Here is a 19,357-nt window from a genome sequence, read left to right as displayed (position 1 = left end):
TGGTTGCAGCGGCGGGGGAGGAGATTGCGCTGCCGTGGTTGTAGCATATCCGGTGGACGGTTCCAGCACAGGAAAACTACGAGCAGCAACTCGCCGATGGCATATCCATCGCGGCTTCCAATGTCGGCTCGCCGGGGCGGAAGGAACCTGTAGCCGGGGGGCAGCGCAAGAAGTGGGTGTGGGCGCCGAGGGGGGTGGAGGTATGGACTTGCGCCGGATTGGGATTAGTCGGCGGCGGGATCTGAAGCAGGAAGACGAGAAGCATGGCCATCCCCGTGCGTCGATGCGGCTGGGAGAGATAGAAGGGGATAGGGAAGAAGACAGGGAAAAAAGAAAAAAAAAGTGGGGCACGGAGGTACGCGAGGCGTGCGATACATCTCGATCGCGTGGCTCGTGCGGGACCGGCCGAAGTTTCGGCCGGCGCACCGTACACAAACACTTCCCTTTGGGATTTCAGTGAATCTGCGCTAAGGACATGTACAATGATGCTATCTTAGAAGTGTCACGTAAAATAAATAATGAGATGGGGAAGAGAGAACTCATAAAAAAAAGACTTGTCTTCTCTTATTTAAGAGAAGACAAAAGATGATCTTTTAGCACAATATGTATCACCATATTTTTAGAAATAGCTAGTTATTGAAAATAAGACTAAAAAATGATCGACAATTTTTTTATCATTTCTAAATTACATGCAAGACTTAAAATAAAACTATTTTATGATCTTATCAACATATCCTAAACTAAACCGGATCCAGCCCGATCACCGGCCACCTCCACTCGCTTTTGATTCTCGCCGCCCACCCGTCCCCGCAAAGCATAATCATGCCTTGCCAAACACGCGGCCACGCCAGCGCGGCGAAGCCGTATCCGGCTAGGAGCCGGTTGGTGCCTGGCCGAGGCCGGCTCCCCCTCCCCAACCGCCTACAAAAGGCGCCCAGGCGCGCCCCCTCCACCCCGCGCTCCGGCCTCCTCCCTCTCTCTCTTTGGAGCCTTCGTTCCTGCCGCGCCTCCGCCCTCGATCGCCTCCTCGCGTCTCCGCGACTGTTTCCGTCCCCTTGTCCATCAAATCTCGATTCGTTTGGTTTAACGATCGATGGTGGATTCCAGTTTCTCGTGCTCGGTCAGATCGGTTCCTGGTTCCGCCACCTGCCTGCCTCCGTCGGTGATTTTGAGATTTGAATTGATTGATTGAATTTAACACGAGGTGGATTCGAGGCCCTCGTGGATTCTTGCTGTACCGGCTGATCTAGCTTGCTTTTGGTGCATGCATGTGCTCTCATCCTAGATGCAGAACCAAGAGGGCGAGCGCTAGTTCCGAAGAGATGATAATAGATGAAGGGGGTGGAGGTTTGATTTCTATTCATGGTTGTTTTGATTGATTGGTTACAGTCCAACGGTTATTCTGATATGGTTAGATCTTCTCGGATGATCAAGCTTTCAATCTCTTACCAACTAGGCTGGAATATCTCAATCCCTCCTATGTACAATTCTGATTTGGACATTTTGCTAGTTGTCCAGAAAGTGGGATGACAGGGCCTGATGGGAGCCACTCATCTTCTTGCTGACCTGGGCGTGTTTGGATGGTCACTCTCTGTTTAATTTGTTCTTCTCCACAATTCAATTAGTCTCCCAACAACTCTGATTGTCATTTGTTGCTGGCTCTCCAGAGCGGGCGGTACTATTTTGGCTCGGCATGGCGTTTCTTCCTTCTTATGGGGTTCAACTTTCTGAACCTTTCTTGTTGATTATAATAACTCATCTGACAGTAGTTTCCCCTGCCTTAGTCATTCAGATAGTGTCTTGCAAGAGATATAATCGGAACTGTGTTGTCTACCTGACCTTCCCAGTCGAGACAGGCTTACTTTATTTTATCTTCAACTCATCGTTTAATCTAGTTTTCTTCCTAACTGAAACATTTATTTATCGAAAGGTATCTTGCTCCTTCAGGAACTCAAGGCCACCAACCTGATGCTGAGTTTGCAGTTCTTCTAAATCTATCTTCTCCTTAACTTAGAAAATATAATACGAAGATTTCTTACTAGGCAATATTTCGAATTCAGATTCAGCTGCAAAGGTGCAAGAATGAAGCTTCGAACAAGTGGCACATCGTACAACCGGAAAAAACTTAACCTCTTATCCTCTTATTTTTATTTAATTCAGCTACATCTTTGATTTTGGTTTTTTGCTTCTGCCTTCCATGTCGTTGCAGATTTGTTTTGGCCCAAAACAATGCTGGTAGTGAGTCTGAACCTGTAAAAATCGTCTGGTTTGCCATCTATCTCTTTGTCTGGATCCCTGCGTTGGTCTTCCTGCCCATTGCTATCTGATATATTTATAGGAAGTTTGGTTCTACATGCAAACTTGTGCTTTGTATACGTGTCACGGTGTCAGGTCAGTGTCTTGACTGTTGGTTCATTTGTGTTGGTTTCCATGGGTTGGTTGCAGGACTGGATCTGGTATGTGGAGATCCTTGGGGTGTTTTATGTCTAAGAGATTTGAGGCAGGTCAGATTTGAATGGTTATCGCTCGTGTGGTCTTCTGGTTCTCATCACGAGTTCCAACATCATCAGCTAATATGAGGTGGATCCAAGGTCCTGGAGGATTCTTATTGTAGCAGCTCATCTCGCTTTTGGTGTGTGTTTGTGCTCCTTTAGATGCAGCAGAAGCAAGAGTGTGCAGAGATGAGTCAAAGGGTGGAGGTTTGGTTTCCTTTAGATGAACAAATGGTCAGATCTTCCCGGAGGACAATGTTTTGGTGTTCAACTGAAGTTTTGGATCGCTCATCAACCTAGAACTTGTGATCCGTGTTTGGATGATCAAATTCTCGATTCCTCTGACTTTTAACTTATTCATTTTCAAAGTACAATAATTTACTCTCCAGAGGTTCTGATTTGGATTATTATTTGTGGATCTCCAGAAATTTGGATTTGGCTTAGCATCGGGGGTGACTTGTCGTCTTCTTTCTGATTTGCTTTGGATGAATCATTACTTCCTCCATTTCATTCATTTCTCTCCACAGCTCACCTTCTGTCTACGACAATTCTGATTTGCATTTGTTGGTTCTTCAGAATTTAGGGTTATACGGCTTAGAGGGAGCACCTATCATCTTGGTGATCTGCGTTGGATGATTATTACCTTCTTAGTTTAATTTTTTCTTCTCCAGAGTTCAATTAGTCTCCCAACAATTCTGATTGTGATCTGTTGATGGTTGTCCAGAAATTGGAATTACAGGGCCTAGCGGGTGGAGAGCGGCGTTGCAGAGGCCGAGTGTCAGGTAGCTCGGTATCCCCTTCGTGGGAAAGGACTTCGCGATTCCTTCTTGTCAGGCGTTTCCGAGGTATACGGGCTAATACACACATGCATGCATAGTGCAGCCGTATGGAAGTGGCACATTGTCAGGCCCTGCTCGCACGGGTTAAACGAACGCGGGTTTTTGAAATAGCACAGGATAAGCCTGCCCTGTCTGCAGAGTTGCAGCAGAATTATTGTTGCACTGGCCCAACAAAAAGTATTTATTTTCTATTCAGCTATTTTTTGTATATGTACCATCCGAGCATTTCTCTTTTTTTTATAAACTAATCTTCAAATTAGTGTGCAATTAGTTATTGTTTTTTAGCAGACAATTAACTAACTGTGTGCTTCTTCTTAATTTTTTTTAAAGAGCTCTCTTAAGATGGTCCCTGTTACCTCTTAAGAGGCAAGAGAAATATTTGCTTTGTTCATTCATCAAGGATATATTTGACCACACAAATTGTAATATGGCAATTACTTGACAAAACTAATGTTTAAAACATTTCCCACATCTCCTTTTAATATAATAATAGTTCACATTTGACCCCCGTACATATGTGTTGTATCTACCATATGAAGATGAGTAATTATCATGTTGTATAATATGATAAATATCCATGTGATACACACTACAAAAGACATTTCAGTATGTATATTCGCATCATTCTGAGGGAGCCAATAAAGAAAAATAAATGTACACACATGCTAGGACCGTGTGACTCATTCCTGTGTAAGAAATATTCAAAATGTTCTCCATTATACATTATCTGCTCTAACAAAAAATGTGTTACCCCTCAAAAAAGATGTGCAATAACACTGGTACACGTGGTTGCTTTGTTACAGAAAAATTCTGATGGTATTTTGACTGTTTTTTTGCTATGGTTTGATCAAGCAGTATTCATTTATGGTGTTTTCTAAAAACAAATGCAGTGCATTTTCTTTTTAATTTCCCAACCGACAACATAATACAAGCATAGATATATATGACAGGACATGACAAACTTCTTATTTCATTTGTTAGACATGATGATAAGGTACGTTAAGCAAAACAAAGTTGGAAACAAAATATGGAATTAATTAGCTCTATTTATTTTCTTTTCTTATATACTCCCAGTTTAAATGGAAAGGAATAAATTATAATGATTTCCTTTCTTAACTATACCGCAACAATGTCCATACTAAACCCCACGCCGTCATTAATGGTATATTACCTCATATTACCTGCTAAGAGGTACTCCCCCCATTTTTATGTACTCTGCATATTAGTTTTGACTGTTGTCTAAATAATAAGAGTCAAAACTGACTCTTACAGAAATGTAGGGAAAGGCTGCGTACTATAGACCCAAAGTGGTCGGACCCTTCCCTGGACCCTGCGCAAGCGGGAGCTACATGCACCAGGTTGCCCTTTGTTGTCTAAATAATAAGAACATTTACAGTAACAAATCTACATGATGTGAGAATATATTCAATTATGAATACAATGGTGTTAATTCGGTGGTGTACATGTTATTATATTTTTGTACAAACTTGTTGAACGTTTATAAGGTTTGGCGTTAGACAAATTTAATATACGGAGTAAATAAAATCGGAGGGGGTAATAGTTATATCAGCCATTAGATAATTAAAATTTAACGGTCTATATTGCTTTGGACCACCTTGAAATTTCTCTAAAAAATGTTATGCCGCCGTTCGGGTGCTAATAACACATGTTCATCGCTAATTTCTCTATTTCCATAAAATTTATTCTCAAATTATTGTGCAATTATCTACTATTTTTTGATCAAATATTTAGCTAAATGTGTTTCTTTTCTTTAAAAAATGTTGTGCATTCGGGTGCTAATAACACATGTTCATCGTGGATTTCTCTGTTTCTACAAACTAATCCTCAAACTAGTGTGCAATTGGCTACTGCATCAAAGTAGTATCAATATTCTAATCTGCCTGACGTCGCACACGTCGCTATCTGTTAGAATGTAACAGCCACGGGCTTACTCCACCTGCTCGTTTTAACCTGTGCAGTCTGCTTGCCTCTTTTCGTTATGATTAAAATCCCACGATTAGTGTTAAGTTATGGTTAAGGACCTTAAATTATTTTTTGTTAACTGTTTCAGCCCTACAACTTTTTAATACATACCAAAATCATATATTTACTATACTAACAAGCAAACAAAAATCCGCGTCTTACTGTTCCTCCATTTTCACATTGCTAATCTCTCATATTGAACAAAACTATATTCAACGTGGGCTATCATTATTGTGCTAATCTGCTGGATCATGCAGTAATTCTCCGGCGCCCTCCCACCCTGACAAGTCAAACCATCATCAATTTTCTCAACAGTGGCGACCTGCGAAAAGGAGTGATGGCCCATCTAATAACTTGTACCTGTCCCTTCAACTGTTGGCGAACAGTGGAATACGGTGATATACGTATTGCTGGAAATTGCAATACGACTGACAACACATATCCCAATGCTAGTTGGGTGGGGTGGATTCCGTGCTGCCTGTAGACCGGCCTCTGCAACGTTTTTTCGCTAGCGGGTGGTCCTATTTTGCCTCGGCATGGCGGTTCTTTTTCTGTTCGTCGACTTTCCTGACCTTTCTTATTCAATATAATTGAACTCTCCAGACATTTGTATTTTCTCTGCTCTTAGTCGGTAATTCTCAGTTCTTGCAGATACTGGCTTCGATAATTGCAGTTTGGAACCGGTGTGGTAACCCGTCATCCCTACCCCCAACCGAGACATGCTTAGTTAATCTTTACATCCTCATTGTTTGATGCATGCTTTAGCTGAGCCGAGTTTTTCCTAACTTGTAGAAAGGTATCTTCCTCGGTGCAGGTCATAGTTGATGAATTCAAGTCCAATCTGGTGCTGGGCTGCAGTTCTTCTAAATCTACCATTTTTTTAACTCATCATAAGTTAGATAACCTTTAAAGTTATCTCCCTTTGTTTTAGTCTCTCCACCGTTTTGTTTTGGTGCCTCAAAATTCTGATTTAAACTACTTCTTCGTGGCTTACAGAAATTGGAATAATATGGCTTAGAAGGCGGTCCTATTTTTCCTCAACATGGCGGTTCCTTCTGTGGCTCAAAACTTTTTCAACCTTCCTTACTTAAATCTCATGGCATTAGGTTTTCTCTGCCTTAGTGGGTAATTCTCAGCTCTTGCAGATATTGACTTGGAAAGGATATCCTGCAGTTTGGAACTGGTGTTGTTATCGTCCGTCAACCATAGCTGAACTTCCTATCTGAAACAGGCTTACTTGTTCCCACCCATCATTTGAGCCATACTTTAGCTATTTATAAGTAACATTTTCCCCTAACTGAAAATTTATAGAAAGGTCTCTTGCTCGTTACAGGTTGTAGTTGACGAACTCAAGCCCAACCTGATGATGAATCTGTTTGCAGATCTTCTAAATCTAGATTGTTTCAATTCATTGTTACTTACATGACCTACACATTATTTTACTAGGCAATATTTTGTAATACAGATTCATATGCAGAGGTGCATGAATCTAAGGATAATCCGAAGCTTTCGACTAATGGCACATCCTACAACCGAAAAAGACTCTTGCCATCCCTTTTTTTTAATTTCATTTAGCTACTTGGCCATGTCTTTGATATAGGTTTTTGCTCCTGCCCTTCCTGTGCTTGCAGATTTTTCTTTAGCCCAGGCCATGTGGGTAATGACGCGGAATCTGTTAAATATTTTGGTTTGCGATCTAGCGTTCCGTTGTTCGATTTGTTATCTTAACTCTTGATCCTTGTGTTCTATTGGTCTTCTGCAAGTGCGGGTTGCAGGATATAATAGTTAGGAGTTTGTACCCAAACCTTTGCTTTGTACATGGAGTCAGTTCAGTGTCTTGTAGATGGTCTGTTTCATTTGCTATCGCCGCCTCCATGAGTTGGCTTGCAGGACTGGATCTGGATCTGGATCTGAATCTGGTCTGGACATGTAGCTCCCTATGGTGTATAACAGTATGGTGAAGGGGTTTTGAGGCAGGTCAGTTTCCCATGTTTGGTCACATTGGTTTACTGGATCCCTCATCTGTGCTCGGCGACGAAAGATTTGAGTGGCTACCTTAAGTTCTTCGATTTGTCTTCGTCTAATGGCTCATCAGTATCGTTGTCCCTAGATATGAGGTGGATTCTCGTTGGTTCTCGTTGTAACAGCTGATCTTGCTTGTGGTATGTGTTTGTGCTCCTTGAGATACAGGATGTTGTGGAGTGATGAATCAAAGGATCGAGGTTTGCTTTACTGTCCGTGGTTATTTTGATTGGCTCAATGGATGGTTATAAGCTAGGATCTTGTGTGCTGAAGTTTTCGTTTTGGATTGAAGCTGTGGATTGGATAGTTAACCATGGGATGGGGATCAGAGAATTTTCGAACAGTGTTTATAATCGATCCTCCTCGATTTAGTGTCTTTGTTTTGCACAGTCAAATTTAGCTTACAACATCTCTGATATGGATTGTTCTCCAGCTATTGGACTTATGGGGACTTTCTGGAAGGTGCCCTGTTTTGTTTCACCATGTTATAGACGGTTTCTTCTGTTGACTTCAATCTTTCCTGATTTGCTTTGAACATTGTACTCCTATGGTTTTCTCTGCCCTTGGTAACGTGTCCTTGCAGATATTGACATGGATGAGAGAATTTAGTTTGCTATCTGGAACTGGTGTTGTTGCCTAACTGATATTGACATGGTTATAATGCATTATTTAGCTGTTTCAAGTAGCTTTGTCTCCCCACAGCGAAAATTCATGGGAAGGTCTCTTGGTCGTTGCAGGTCCTAATTGACTATTTAGGTCCAACCTGATGTGGAGTTATCTGTTTGAAGATCTTCTAAACCCTACAACTTTCCAATTCATGAACATTCAGATTGATTTGGTGGATGTATAAGATTCGAAGGTTGCTCCGGGGCTTCAGTCTAGATTGGACATCCTACAACCGAAAAAATTCAGTGCTCTCAACAACCAAAAAATTATCTTATGCTGAGTTATCTCCTGAGAAACTTCTGTTGTCTTGGTTGCCTTTTGCTTGTAGGATTGATTGTGGTTTTTCCTCCTGCCTTCCTGTGGTTGCAGATCAAGCCATGCTGGTAGCGATTCAAAATATGTCACCTTTTTGGTTTCTGATCCTCTCTGTGGTTTACTTTGTTATATCTGTACTCCCCATCCATGTGATTCTGTTGGCCTGGTGGGCTTGTTCTTTGCAGTATATGTTGGAATTGTTGTGTGTTCCCTGTAGAGTCATCTCAGTGTCTGGTCTGCTCTCAATGCAATAATTAGCTTTGTTCCTCCTCCAATCTCCAATGGCTAATCAACGATTCTGTCTATCACGTAATACAAGGTGAATTTTATCTCGTTTATGTATGCACCTTTGTTGGAGATCGTATTGAAGGGTAGAGAGTGATTCATGGTTGTTCTTTAGCTCTTCGGATGATATCTTAAGTTTGAGATAAGAATTGTTGGTCATGCCTGCATGGTTGAGGATTCATAAGTGTCATGAGGCGTGACTGGACTGTTCGGATATATTCTCCTCCTATTTGATTTCTCCATGTGAACAGTTTGGTCTCTGTTCTGAGTATTATTTGGATTTTTGGTTGTTCTCCAGCATTTGAATGGTGCAGAACTCTAGGAGATTCTTCATGATTCGATCTTGTCAAACTTCTCTCTGAGTGACAGCTTTCAGTTTGAACTTGCATTCAGTGGTAGTTTGGAGTTAGTAGTGTGCACATCTGATTTTTTTCAACCATCCTGAAGGATCTTACTTGGTTTCTGCTTCAACTTGCATGTGGTTTGGACGGATCGCATGTTTTGCTCCGAATCAACAAAATACTAGAAGTAAAACAATGGTTCTAGGAAGTTTAATATTAATGATGTCCTAGGAAGTTCCTTTATTAGTCTCAAACATCAGTTCATACTCAAAGTTTCTATAGCAGATTATCAAATTTTGATTTGGCTGTATTATTACTTGGTTGTCATACTGTTTCCAGAAGTTGGGTTTTAATATTAGGTTGCTTGTATCTATAATTTTATCTCTAGTATCTTTAGCTTGCAAATTTATCACCTAATACATGTACATGAGCTCTGACTGCAGTAAAAGATTTGTCGGTCTACTGTTCTACATATTCTTGTCCACACTTGGTTTGTTTATTTAACTATTTTCTTGGTGAATTCTTTATGATCATCTTATGACAGACAAAGAATTTTTGGTGTGCACAGATTTTTAACTTCGGTGATAAAGAAGATCCCACCTAGTTTGCGGCTCTCGCACTTTAGTTGGTTTAACAGTAGTGGCCTCCTGACTTGTAGTTAGGTAATGTTGATGACTTGATATGCAGAAAGAGGCTAAGGAATTATTGCCATATACTAAAACAATGGAGAGTTGAAGGTTCTGAACTGGAAGCTTGAAACTCTACTCCTGATGTCATCTCAACTAATTATGATTCCGGTTTGGTGGTATGGAATTGATTTTCAGAAAATGATGTTCTTCTCATTGGTGCTTCTCCAGTGAGACCTGCATTACATATCTTCCACTATGCATCTTCTCGGTTTGCTAGGGAACTTCCTAGTTGTAGTTTGACAACTAGCAAAACAGTCCTGCCAATTTGATGATTCCTTCTGATTGTGTACTTTCAACTCAAGTAGCTCATATTCCTGGATTAAAGAGAAAAAGCGTTCACACTTCTTACCGTCTTCTAATGGCTAATTTGATCTGGTTTATGGGATCTTCAACTACATATTCTCAAATCTTTAATTACATAATCTCGGTTTTCTGGGAACTCCCTAATTTCAATTTGCTTGGCAACTAGCAAAAATACTAATTTGACGATTCCTGTGAATTGCATACTCTTAACTCCAGCTATACATATGCCACACATTATATTTCATAGTCAATACATTATCCTGGATTTTTAAGATACAAAAGTATCTCCTCTGACCCTATAATGGGATAAAACTGCGAAAGATAATCATCCTCTAGATGTTGGTATATATTCTTATTGTCAAGATTAAAGGTTTGGATCACCCACTACCACTATATAAATTAATTACTCTCATTCAGGTCCTGTAATTTACAGCTTTGTTTGTTTGTGCCCCTATGTCTGTCTTATGATCTTGTGCAGATATTTATTGCCTATGCATAGCTGAAATAATTGGTTGTAGTGTTTGCTAATTTTTGTGTTCTGTAGTTTTGTAGTTTAACACTGCCTTTGCGGGTCCCAAGCCCGGATGAGAAAATGTGGAGGGAACTCTGAACTTGCATGGCCTCCAAATATTTGAAATTGAGTAACAGTGAATGAAGTGAGTAGAAATTACAGTACTTACTGGCCTAATCGAATAGTGAATGGTCGTCACAATGTGGTAGCATGTGATTCAAACTTTGAAATGCATCCTTTCTATGGTCAGTGTTAGAACTGACTGTCCTCCAGGAACTTGCCGATTCCTTTCTGAAGCTGTACTAGGTCGGTGTTTTTCTTACGAACCCCAAAGGAAAGTGAGTGTATAGATTTGCATGAAAGGCCTCGTGTAGAACGATTCTTCAGAAAGATGTACTCTAGTTCCCTAGAGAATGCTATGGCAACACTTATTTTGGGACGGGGTGGGTAGGTTAGTAGAGGAAATAATGTGAAAGCAAGAACGACATCGATCTCACATGTGATTCTTTCCTGCTTCATCGATCTCACAAACGAGTGACACCGGGTTGGATCTCCTCATAACCAGGAGCTGCCCGACGACGCTGGCGGAGTGGAGGAGCTGATCCGGCGGGGTGGCGGGTGGCGAAGTGGAGGGCGGCTAGCACAGTGGGAGGCCGCGTCGCTCTCGGATCCGTCGTCGGGGCTGCGCGGGGGCCCAGCGGCGCTTGGATCCGTCGTCGGGCGGCAAACCGGACGCGCCGCGCGGTGTGCATCGCCGCCGGGTCTGGCGCCACAACGCGCTCCGTGCGCGGGAAGGGGATCCGGCCCTCGAACCCCTCGATAGATTCACGGCGACGAAGAAGTAGCCGGAGTGCAGAAACGACGAACCAGAGCTGCGTGGCGGCAGCATTGGCGTCGTCAACGGAGCCCCCGGCTGTGTGAGACGCATACGGTGGGCCGGTGGCCCCCCTGCTTTTTTTTTTGTTATTATAGGTCAGGTCAAGTTGTTTTGCCCCATCAGCACTTACAGCAGGCCCCATCTGTCAGATATATGGTGTTAACACGCGTCTTTTTTGTTCGAAGTGTTGACGGCAAGAGGAATCGGAACCGGTGGCTAAAATGGATTGCTTTCATCCTTGAACGGCTGGTACCAAAGTTATTATTAATGGAGTGCCTGGGCGGCCAATCTTCCACGCAAAAGGGCTTAGGCTGGTCATACTAGGGAGTAACTTATACTAATGTCATGCATATGACACTAGTCTAAATTACTATCTTTATAGTGCAAAGTAACATAGTAGTAGTGTCATAGAGGGTTTCATTAATTAGCTCGTAGACTCATCTTGTCTTGGAAAGCGCTATGTTACAGTAACATATTATGTTACCATTTCTCATTAACTACATGCCACATAAGCAAAAATTTCTCGGAGTGCGCTATGTTACTTGCTAAGTTACTCCCACTATGACTAGCCTTAGACTAGCCGCAATGGATAGTAACATAGACTAGTAACATGAGCATGTTACTAGTCTATGTTACTACCTCTATAGTGGGGAATAACATATGTGTGGTAACATGGAGCACTTCATTTATTAGGCTATAGACACATCTTGTCTTGACATGTGTGATGTTACTCATACTAGTAGTAACTAGCTATGTTACCACTTTTATCTTTTTCTTCATTTATTGCATGCCACATCATCTATTTAGCCTAGATATGTGTGATGTTACTACCTATGTTACTCCCATTGTGGATAGTCTTAGGTAGGGGATCCGGTCTCTCTTACGACTCTGATTTCCAGTGGAAGAGGAAGGCGTTCTAAGCTCATTCCGCGGCATCTTTGATGCAACGACTGTCCATCTACGCAGACGACCTTATCATGTTCATCAAGCCTTCAGAGCAAGATCTACTATGTGTCAGAGAGGTGCTACATGTGTTTGGAGTGGCTTCGGGGTTGAGGATCAATCATGCAAAATCGGCAGCAATACCCATTGTTGGCTCGGATGAAGAGAGACATAGGGTCTTGAATATCTTGCAGTGCCTGACTGCAGCGTTTCCTTGTCGCTATCTTGGTATCCTATTGACCATCAAAAAGCTCGGTCGAATGGATTGGCAACCCTTGGTGGACCATGCGAGGAAACCCATCCCCGCTTGGCAAAGAGGTCTTATTCAGAGGTCGGGCAGATTGATCCTTGCTAAATCGGTGATTACGACTAGACCAATTCACCAACTCATGGTTCTCAATACACCGGTTTGGGTCTTTGAAGAGATTGAGAAGTGGGTCCGCTCATTCTTTTGGCAAGGAAGGAAAAGACCAATGGTGGTCAGTGCTTGGTCGCGTGGGATACGATTGCCCGCCCTACTTGTTTCGGAGGCCTTGGGATGCCGAACCTCTGGCTCCAAGCATTGGCTTCGGAGGGCAGACCCAAACAGGCCATGGCAAGGAATCCCGATGATGGAGGATAAAGAGGCTAAGATGGTATTCAATAGCATGGTCAAGATCAAGGTTGGCACCGGAAAGAGGGTGTTCTTTTGGAAAGATAGATGGATCCACGGCTTCACTGTGGGCGAGATCGCTCCGACCATCATGGAGCTCGTCAACACGTGTGCACGCAACACCAGGACAGTCCAGCAAGCCCTCGTCGACAACGCGTGGTCTCAGGATGTGTTGGGGTCTGGGGAACATCTCCTTTGTGGCACACATACAAGTGGGCAGCCTTTGTTAGGCGCTCGCGATGGTGGAAAGAAACGCACATCAACATGATCAGTTTCTATGGCCAGCGGATGTGACCGGGAGCTACACGGCGAAATCAATCTATTCATGGCTTTGCTTGGGTTTGACCAGATCACCGACGTATAGGTGCATTTGAAGGAGCTGGGCGCCTCTGAGATGCAAAATCTTTGCTTGGCTCAGTGCTTAATACAGACGGTGGACCTCAGACAGGTGTGTGAGGTATGAGCTGCAAGATGAACACTCGCATTGCTATACTTGTTTGCAGGATGAAGATAGCGTTGAACACACCCTCACCCAATGCACCTACACGAGAGAGGTTTGGCACCATTGCTTCGAGGCCCTTCGGATTAACATCTAGCCTCTCGCCCCGACGGACACGTTCACAAACTGGTGGCTTGCTTCAAGAAGAAGCTTCTCGGGTAGAACCCGACGTTGTTTTGATTCTCTTGTGACCGGGACAGCTTGGTCATTGTGGAAGCAAAGGAATGCAAGGGTGTTCAACAAAGTGCACGATCAGAGATCCCCACCACTAGTTGCGGAGCAGGTGCTTTTGGAGGTCAGAGATTGGAGGCTTGCTGGCTTGGGTGTTGGAGGTTTAGATCTTTCTGTGAGAGTGACCTTTTTAGTTTAGTTGGTGTTGGTGTGGGGTAATGTCATTCAGGATGCACACATCCCGGCTTGACTTCTTGTAATTATACTCTCTTCTATAAAAATATGGTATGTCATTGGGGTACCCTAGAAAAAAAAGAGTTTTCTGAAAACAACTCTTAGTATAATGGTGGTGATTTTTGAAAAAGAACAGAAGGTGGAGGTTTTCTGAATTAGGGTCTCCAAAATATGATGATTTATTTTTACAATTTATTCTCAAAAATACAATTTAAAGTCTATATAATTCCATATGCACTACCCCTTCCCCGCACGAAAAACTATGCCTAAAAGAATGTGGAACGGGTCGGGTGATGGTTGAGACCGTCTGTGCAACGTTGGTAAAAGACAAAGGGCTTAGCATATCAAAGCTATTAGAGCATCTATAGCCGGGCGCTCCAAACCCGCTTCATACGACTCGGTCTGTGGCCGGTCATAAAAAAACCGACTCAGACATGTGCCTCAAACGGGTCTCAAACGTCCAGACTGACCGGCACCTCTCATATCCAGCCTAAATTTGGGATGGATATGGGGCGCCTGGGCGCGTCCGGACGTGTCCGCCATGTTGGACCCAGCACACACTGGCCCACCGGACCCCACATATATTCCTCTTCATCCGCTCCCCAGACCAAACCCTAGCCACTTCAATCCACTCCCATCCGCCACCCAAGCTTTATCCGGCGATCTTCGGCCTTCTCCAGCATGGCAGGCAGTGGATTTCAGTTAAAAAATCAATCTGACGAAGTCAACTGCCGCCCCTCTACATCTCTGCCTCTCCTCCTGACACCGCACTGTCGCTCGATTCGGCCAGTGAGGTGACGACAACCAGGATCCAACAAGAACCCGTCCCTCCAACCCCCAGTGAGGCTGCCGCTGTTCCAGCTCCAGCCAAAACCCAGCTGCCACTGGTTCCCCGCTAACGTGGCCGCGACGCTCCTGTTCCAGCCAAGACCCGACTACTGATGGTGGTGGTCGGTCGCTCCATGGTCGCCATGCTGACGACGACGCCGACCTCTGTAGGTCAGTGAGAAGCCCCTGGACTGCGGCGGCATCAACAAGCGAGGGTCCTCCTTCTCGATGCTCGCGCTGGCACCGAAGTGCTCGTTCTTTTTTTGAAAGAGAACACGAAACATTCCATTAAGAACCAATGCTGGACAAGTCGCCAGCAACAGCGTCATTTACAAAGTCTGGACACTCATCAAGCCAAATCTCACTTATGCCAGCTCCTAGTTTAGTACCATACGCTGCTAAACAGTGTGCCACTACATTACAAGTTCTAGGACAAGACACAACAGTTACATGATTGAAGCTTACTCTCAGCTTAAATTTAATATCTTTGAAAATAGCTCCTAATGTAGAGAGATCATAGTCTTCATTGTTCACTGCTGACTGAAGTTGCACAGAGTCAGTCTCCATTATGACACAGTGACAACCCATCTGAATAGCTGCGTTTATGGCATGCAACATTGCCATTGCCTCCGAATGGAGCGCATTCGAAACTTGCCCCAAATTTCCTGCACCAGCTGCTATTACCATACCACAATCGTTCCTGATAACAAAGCCCCAACCTCCAGAATTTGATTCCTTCAGGTAGGCGCCGCCAGTGTTGATTTTCAAGATCTTCGGTGGAGGTCTGGACCATCTTTCTTTTTGTTGTTGCTCTTGTATTCTCCCTTCTTGCCTTACCTTAGAAAATTGCATAAAAAGATAGTTAATAGAATGACATATTTCATCAGAAGGTTTAATTTCATTTCCTGCATTTGCTCTATTCCTCTCATGCCACCAACGCCAGAGAAGCAGGCATGATTTAATTTTTTCTTCTTCATTGAGGTTCAATATTTTCTCCATACAGCTCAGTGCATCAGTACAATCTAGAATTTGTAATCTGACATGCTCCAACTGAGCTTTCCTCCACACATCCTTTACCCTCTTACACTTAATGAAACAATGGCCACCATCCTCATCCAACCGAAAACAGATTGGACAACGGGTGTCAACTTGCATACCTCTTTGCTGGAGCTTCATGCGCAGTGGTAAGGTATTTGTGGACATGCGCCATAAGAAGTGAAGAACCTTGTTGGGGAGGGGAAGCGACCACAACTTTGGCCAATTAAAACCACATGTATCTTCATCTGTACTTGAGGAAGAAGTTAGTCCTGAAATAGATTCACGAGCCGTGGTGTCTACAGCAACTCTATAAGCTGATTTCACCGAAAATATACCTTTTTTTATCATAATGCCATGCTATGCAATCATCTTCATGTGTATGAATTGGGATTTGTAGAATAATATTTGCATCTTCAGGGAGAAAGGTTTGTCTAACTAAGTCTTCATCCCAATTGTTTGTGGTAGGATCAATCAAATCATTTACTTTAGTTACAACATTTCCACCCCTCTGTGTGATGACTCTCCTAGTACTTCCTCTTGGAATCCAGGGATCAGACCAAATATTGATGTTGCTACCACTGCCTACTCTCCATATGATCCCTTTCTTGAGCAGATCTACTCCTTTTAGTATACTGCGCCATGTGTAGGATATGCCGCTTCTAGGCCTGGCTTGAAGAACCGAGCCATCTGAATAGTATCTTGCTGACAGGACCTGCGCACATAAGGAAGCTGGGTTTTGAATGAGCCTCCATGCTTGCCTTGCAAGCATGGCCAGATTGAAGGCATGGAGATCCCTAAATCCCAAGCCTCCTGTTTTCTTCGTCTTCGTCATCTTCTCCCAGCTAGCCCAATGTATTTTATTCTCTTTATCCACTTGGCTCCACCAGTATCTATTTATCATATTGCTCAACTCTTCACATAGGGTCTTGGTTAGATCAAAGCAAGCCATGGAATACACCGGGATTGCTTGTGCTACCGCTTTAATGAGGATTTCTTTTCCACCTTTCGATAGGAGTTTTTCCTTCCATCCTTGGATCTTTTTCCACACCCTCTCTTTTACATACTCAAAGGTTCTTGCTTTGGCCTTACCCACATAGGATGGAACACCAAGATATCTTGGGAATAGACCTTGAGAGGTAACTTGCAGAATGCTTTTCATTTTTTCCTTCAACCCTTGCCTTGTGTTTGCACTGAATAGTATTGAGGATTTATCTTTATTAATCACTTGTCCTGAAGCAGCTTCATAAAGATTTAGAATTCTATTAATTTCCTGAGCACTTTCAGCATTGGCCTCCATTAGAAGTAATGAATCATCCGCAAAGAATAGATGGCTTACACTAGGGGCTCCCCTACATACCTTGATTCCTTTTAGTGATCTCCTCATCTCAGCTTCATATAACATAGAGGAGAACCCCTCAGCACAGATGACGAACAAATAAGGGGAAAGTGGATCTCCTTGGTGCAGTCCTCTTTGGGGTGTAATCATATCAGTTGTATCTTGGTTCACCTTGATTTGGTACTTGACAGTTGAGACACACTTGATTATCAGTCTGATCCAATTCCTATCAAAACCCAATTTTTCATCATATCTTCTAAAAATTTCCATTCAACGCGGTCGTAAGCTTTGCTCATGTCCAGTTTGATGGCCGCATAGCCAACGGGACCCCTTCTTTTCCTTTGTAGGAAATGTGTTAGTTCATATGACAATAGAATATTATCTGAAATTAGTCTTCCGGGTACAAAGGCACTCTGATTAGGGGAGACAATGTGGGGGAGAATTTCCTTGAGTCTATTTGTGATTGCCTTAGAGACCACCTTATATACCACATTGCACAAACTTATAGGTCTTAGATCCTTTAAGCTCATTGGCTTGGTGTTCTTCGGAATAAGCACTATTAGGGTATCATTCCATCCTTCAGGCATATCTCCTCCTCTCAATATATGCAGAACTTCTTTAGTGATCTGGTTCCCCACTGTTTTCCAAAACCTTTTAAAGAAAATGGCTGGCATACCATCAGGTCCTGGAGCTTTTAAGTCACCGATGCTATCTAAGGCTCTTTTCACCTCCTCTTCTGTATATTCAGCACATAGCATGTCATTCATCTCTGGCATCACCTTTGGCTGCACCACTCGCATAATTTCCCCATTATCTCCTGTCATCGTGGAGGAGAATATATTTGAAAAGTAGTTTGCAATATGCTCTTTCAAATGTTCCTGCCCCTCCACCCAACTACCACCCTCCCTTTTAAGTTTCTTAATGGTATTCCTTTTCTTTCTTTCGGAGGCAAAAGCATGAAAGAAGGATGTGTTCTTGTCACCATCTTGCAACCATTTAATATAGGCTCGTTGTTTCCAATGCGTATCTTGCTGCTGTTCCAAACGGTCTAGCTTCTCCATTAATAAGTGCTCTCTGCTGACTCCTTCTTGGTTGATGTCCCCTCTACGTACCTCCTCCAGTTCTTTCTTAAGGGTTTTAATACGCTTTTGGAGATCGCCTAAAACATTAGCATCCCAGTCCTTTAACTCTCTTGCTACCATGCGTAACATCCCCTGGGTATTATGTTCCCCTTGTATGCTAGCTTTAGCCCAAGCATTATTAACCACAAACTCACATTCCTCTTCTTGTAACCATCTAGCTTCAAACCTGAAGCTGCGAATCCTTCTCCTGGGCATATGTGAACTCTCAGATTCTTCTATTTGGATGGTTACTGGTCTGTGATCTGAGTGGTATGGGTCCCCATTTTAAACTTTGAAGTAAGGGAATCTTGTGCACCAGCTCTTCGTCCCCACTGCTCTATCCAATCTTTCTTTAACAAAGCGTTTAACATCCCAACTCTGATTGCGCCATGTGTATTTGTCCCCCACATAGCCCAAATCTGTCAATCCACAGTCTGCTAGAGCTGCTCTAAAATTCTCCATTTGGCTTTGTGCTCTAGCTGGCCCCCCTTTCTTCTCATGATTATACATGATCTCGTTAAAATCGCCAGCGCATAACCATGGGAGGTTTAACTGCTGATTTAGGATGCGCGAAGTGCTCGTTCTTGTTGGGCGGGAAGACGAGGTGGACCTTCTTGTTCATGACTTTCTGGATGAGCTCTCGGAGCAGCTCATGGTCAGCCATGGCCAACAGGCCCAACTCCTTGGTGTTCTTGGTGGACGGAGAGCTCATCACCGGTGGCGATGCAGTGGTGCTCATTGATGCACATGAGGTGTTTGTTGAAATGCCAAATAGATATAGAGGGGAGAAGGAAGAAGGTTGATGCTGACGTGTGAGACCTGCCTATAATAACGATCAATTTAGCGGTCAAAATAAATGAGCATTGACTTTCTTGCCACGTCAGCCCTGATGGGTGGGTCCTGCTTGTCATAAGCGTGTTTACATCGTCTAAAGCGGTCATCAATCGTTTTCGGTAGTTTTCTTTGAACAAAATTAGAAGAAAAGTTATAGCTTTTGGTCACCTTTTTAAAACTGGTAGTCCAGTGAGACACACTAGTAGCACATCCAAGAATGTTTGGAAATCATATCACACTCGGAAATGTGCCTAGCCAATTATGGAATATTGCTTGTAAGGAAGGTGTGACAATGCAAATGTAATGCGTGTCTTACTCCTAAAAGAAAAGAAAACGATGAAGAAGAAACTATGCCTAAAAGAGGGGTGGTATATATGTT

General features: G+C 43.1%; 2 long non-coding RNA genes across 2 annotated transcripts; one reads left to right on the top strand and one right to left on the bottom strand.

The window, feature by feature from the left end:
* The first annotated feature begins 914 nt into the window (after positions 1 to 914).
* On the top strand, positions 915 to 10,610 carry LOC119284735. Its single transcript, XR_005139190.1, has 2 exons — positions 915 to 3,059; positions 3,097 to 10,610. It is a non-coding gene; the product is annotated as an uncharacterized LOC119284735 (long non-coding RNA).
* Positions 10,611 to 14,907: 4,297 nt separating this feature from the next.
* Positions 14,908 to 15,942, bottom strand: LOC119288602. Its single transcript, XR_005141225.1, has 2 exons — positions 15,807 to 15,942; positions 14,908 to 15,486 (listed from the first exon to the last, which is right to left on the bottom strand). It is a non-coding gene; the product is annotated as an uncharacterized LOC119288602 (long non-coding RNA).
* Between the last annotated feature and the right edge of the window lie 3,415 nt (positions 15,943 to 19,357).

Source organism: Triticum dicoccoides, chromosome 4A, assembly GCF_002162155.2.
Source record: "Triticum dicoccoides isolate Atlit2015 ecotype Zavitan chromosome 4A, WEW_v2.0, whole genome shotgun sequence".
In the NCBI taxonomy this organism is placed as follows: Eukaryota; Viridiplantae; Streptophyta; class Magnoliopsida; order Poales; family Poaceae; genus Triticum; species Triticum dicoccoides.
Note: the sequence above shows the minus strand (reverse complement) of the source record. Positions and strands in the feature narration are given on the sequence as shown.